This window comes from Kryptolebias marmoratus, linkage group LG20 (genome assembly GCF_001649575.2).
Source record: "Kryptolebias marmoratus isolate JLee-2015 linkage group LG20, ASM164957v2, whole genome shotgun sequence".
Classification (NCBI taxonomy): domain Eukaryota; kingdom Metazoa; phylum Chordata; class Actinopteri; order Cyprinodontiformes; family Rivulidae; genus Kryptolebias; species Kryptolebias marmoratus.
The window spans coordinates 24,983,050-24,987,609 of NC_051449.1; the positions used below are offsets into that span (position 1 = coordinate 24,983,050).

Consider the following 4,560-nt stretch of genomic DNA (forward strand, 5'->3'; position numbering starts at 1 on the left):
TGAGTACTTCCTGGTGGGCCGTCCTTGGCTGTTGATTGGCAGCGCCTCTCCACTCCTTCCACACCTGCAGCAGATCAGGCTCGTCAGGAGAACACGGGTACTTAAGGCTGTGGTGGGAACCAGATCAGTGCTGGAGCATTGTTTTGCCAAGTGGTAAAGTGCTAAGCCTTTTTGTAATCTCTGATATTCATGAAACCTTTTTTGAGAACTGTCTTTTTGTTTTTTTACTCTACACCTTCCCAGGATTACCTGTCTGTTTATGGAACCAGTCTGGTCTGCGTACGGAACTCGCCACGAAGCTAAGTACCTACCTGTGCCTGTCTGCCAACGTAACTGCTGCCACCTGGAAAGGAGACTTGCCTGTTGCCGTCTGGAGTTGCCACCAATCCTCTACTGAGAAGTACTTACCTCATCCTCTCACCGCTGTGCTGTGGATCATACCTCTCACCTGGAAAATTACCTCATTCCCAGTTACCTGCTCATTTTCCGAAAAGACCACAGACTCACAATGTCCTGTTTTCAAGTCCCGGTTCCCGTTCATCCTCACACAATCTGTTCACTGTTAATAAAAGCACTTCTCGTTACGTTGGTCTCCTGTGTCTATCTGACGCCAAACTGCTCTACTAGGAAAGTGTGAATCCTGACACTCTCCAGTTTGTCCTGTTTATCTGTTTGTTCTTGGTTCCTTGCTTGTAGTCTTTTGTTCATGTTTCGTTGCTCTGTCAGTTTCTATCCTGTATTTAGTTCTAGTTTTGCTGCCATGTCAGCTGTTTTTGTTTGTCTTTATTTAATAAATTAGTTTAAGATGAATCTGCTCTCTGGGTTTGCCTCCATTGTCACCGCCAGTTCTGACAACCTCAGCATTCAGCCAGGGTGTCTGGTTTGGATAACAGGTAACTGTCCTGGTGGTGGAGACATCAGCACACTTGGAGATGAAGCCAAGAACAGAGGTGTTCCTCCAGGTCCACCTCTCCCTCATACGTAGCCGCCTTTCCGAAGACCTGCCAATCTGTGCACTGAAAACAGTCTTGGAGCACAGAGGCAGCATCCCTGGGCCACACAGTGGCTGTTTTCTTTGTTGGACTGATCAGTTTCATCAGCGGACAATATACTGGCGCCAGCAGGATGGAGATGTGGTCGGAGAGGCCAAGATGGGGGCGAGGAAGAGCTCCATACTGTATTAGCATTAGATGGTGAAGAAAATGGCTGTCATGGGATAATAATGATATATACAGTCCAACAGAACAAGGTATCACTATTGTTAAAAAAGATCATGTTTATTGTAACATCTTCCTTTCAGTTTATTAAAAAAAAAACACGTTTTGTTGGAGAACATGAGCTTTAATTAAAATGATATGAATGAAACACAGACTTGTGATTTAAATAAAGTTATCAATTTTATTCACGTCAATTGTAGTACATAAAAACAACCACCATTTTACGGTGTTTCGAGTGCTTCAACACAATAGGCCATTTTCTGAGCAACTGTCTCAAAATGGTTCGGAGATTCAGGAAGCCTCGGTTTCACCATCACTAGTGATCTGAGTCCAGGAAGGTATCCAACAAGGAGAAGGCCAGAGACGAGGGTCGAGAACGAGGCAGGCATGAACTGTGAGTGAACACTGGACATCTACTTGGCAAAACCCTTCAATAATCTGGCACTGGCTTGGTGTGGAGAGAGAGCTTTAGTACTGTGAGAAACAGGTGGAGATGATGAGGCTGATTACAGGAGGCCTGGCATGAACAGAGACTGTAAGCAGGAACAGTGGACTGTGGCAATACATTGATAGAGGATTGTGCTACGGTGTCCAGACCCCGTTTTAGACGACCTGTCTCTGGCTAAAGCTGTCCCCGGTTTTGCGTTTTAGGAATAAGAAAAAAAATGTTTTTATACAGTTATTATTGTAGTTGAGAATAGGAAGTGCGAGTGAGCATGATGCGCGCAACAACAGCTGTTACTGTAGCTGATGATCGCGGCGGTGTGATGTCACACACAGCACAGGAGAGCTACGGAAGCGCATTGCTATCACGCAGGGAAAAACAATTCTAACGCTATCACGTTAAAACGTGATACGTATCTTGTTAAAACGTGATAATTATCTTTTTCACGTCACCTTTTTGTAATTATGTATAATCAAGTTAAATTTTAAATTATAAATAAATAAATAATAATAATCATTGTACATAAGTTTTATTGTTCATGCTTAGTATTCACTCCTCCTCCGTCACTCTTTTGCCCTCCTTGTCACGCCTATCTCCACCTGTCTGTAATTATCTCCACTCACCTGTTTCCATTTACCTCGTCACCTTCATTATTCAAAAACTCGGTCACTTCTCTCACAATCCGTCGGTTCATTATTTGATGTTGTTTGGTATGTTTTTGTGCTCCTGGTTTCCGTCTCCGTGCCTGTTCCTGTGTTCGTCGCTCGTGCTCCATGTTCTCGCCCTTGTTGTTTTATTTAGCCTCTGTATGTCTCACTTCCAGGCCAATGAATAACAGCAGAGAACTCTGAAAAACAGACAGATGCTGTACTGTGCTGTGCTTTTTTGTGGCACAGGCTGCATGTTGGATCTCTACATGGAACAAAACAAAGCATATCTAATGCTGAATTTAATAGCATAATTTTACTGTTAAACTAGGAGAAATTAGCATGCCTCATACTAATATTTTCACTACAAAACATGCTTACTGTATTCGGTCTCGTAAAGCCACCCTCTGAATTTCAGCTCAACTAACCTCTGTGGTCTATAAACACTCTTTATTATCAGCCGCAGCAGTAATCTCCTTCTGTGAGTTTTGAGCCGTTTGATTATCTTTGTGATCTCTCATAGAGACACATCATGCTCCAGTACATTTGTTGTTGTTGTTGTTGATAAGTGTTTTCTTCATGGAATTGGGTGCATGATGCAGCATTAACTGAATGGAACTTTTGGAAGTTCAGTGGCAATGTTGTGTGTTGTTATACTGTGCTACACTATGCTGTCATGTGCAGTTCGACATGGATTGGCCAAGTCGCTGAGGAGAAAATGGATGCAGAGACACAGATGAAGCTCTTTATAAGCTGCTGTGTCAGGGTTTTCATTTATTTAACCTGCTAAGAAAAAATCACACCGGAGAGGCTTGTTGTCTTTTTGTGAAGGCCTTCGCAAAGAGGAGAGATTCCACAACAGCTCCTAATGGCGTGCTGTCCAGGAAGTTCTGCCCCTCCACTTGGGCTTTCTCTTTATTTAAAGGAAGAAGAAATAAGAAGAAAAAAGGGGTTGATCTTAGCAAGCCAAGGCCAGTTCTGATCATAGCAAAAACACATAACACATCACTGTTTGGGAGAGCCAGATGGTGTGGCGCCCGCCGGCCCGCCGTCTGACCTTGGTCTCTCACGTAGGCAGTGTTCCACATGAGCACAAAGGCTGATAATGTAAAAACCCTAACAGCTGAAAGCTGTGGGCATAGAGAGTAAGGAAAAGCTTTGAAAAAATTGCTGTGATTATCCTCAAAACAGCATGCAGCTGTAGGACATTCCTGCAAAAACTTTAAAGGGGCCTGCATTACTTTGTGTGTTTATACTGAATGAGGATGACTCCAAAAGCTAACCAGTTGTAGACAGGCATCATAAAGGGCTGATCCTTGACACATAAGAAGTCCATCTGTGAAGTTTGACCTTCCTACGGTACACTGTTTGGGAGTTAAAGCTCACAAATAATATGGGTTACATCTTGAGGAAGTTGCTCGCTTGATTCAGGCGGAACGGACCTGGAATTTGGCTGTTTGGATTCCCCATTGAGAAGTATCAGCAAGACTTTTAAGGCAGATGGAAAACACATCGGCCTGACCCAAAACAATTATTATTTTGTGAATTCTGACTCCGTTCATTGCCACCACCTGTGCTGCTCTTTATTTAAACACCTGCTCTTCACCTGCTCAGTGTGAGATCATCTGCCTTGTCACAGCTTTCCAAGTTCAAGTGTTTGCCAGCCTTTTTGACTGTGCCTGTCATCGACTACTCTTTTGCCTTGCCCGTACCTGTCTGTCAGTAGTTTTTGATCTCCTGTTGCCGAACCTTGCCTAACTCTGACTCTGATTAAGCTGACTGGATTCTGAATCTCTGCTGTCTGAGAGACCTTCTGTGTATTACCCTGGACTTCCTACAGACCACGAATTATTGGATGGTGGATACAAAAGGCTCTGCTTTCAGGAAACTTCCCCAGAACCTCAAGGCCCCTCATTCAGCCCTGATTCTTGGATCCAGAGAGACCCCGAGCCCTGGTAATCTCCCACAGTTTTGTTTTGTTTTGTTTTCTGTCTTTCATCCTGTCGGGCCTCACCCCGTTTTTGTGTTTCAGGACAAAGCTGGGCCACTCCAGACACCATCTCTTTTTAAACTGCAATAAACATTTTTTTTTCACTTTATCCTTGTCTTGGTTGCGTGTTGGGTTCTGGCTCTTTTTCCTCCAAACATTACAGAAAGGTAATGAACTGGAATATTTAGAAGTGGAAATATGTGGGAAAACAGAAAATGTAAGATAATTAATTTTTATGACCTGTGTAAAACATAATTTGAG

The 4,560-nt window shown here is 43.4% G+C and overlaps 1 long non-coding RNA gene across 2 annotated transcripts in view; it reads right to left on the reverse strand.

Annotated features, from left to right (window-relative positions):
• Window positions 1-3,316: 3,316 nt before the first annotated feature.
• Window positions 3,317-4,560, reverse strand: part of LOC119618035 — a 15,329-nt gene continuing 14,085 nt past the window's right edge. For both annotated transcript variants that reach the window (XR_005234553.1, XR_005234554.1), the window contains exon 4: window positions 3,317-4,539. This is a non-coding gene — a long non-coding RNA (uncharacterized LOC119618035). The remainder of the gene's footprint in view (window positions 4,540-4,560) is intronic.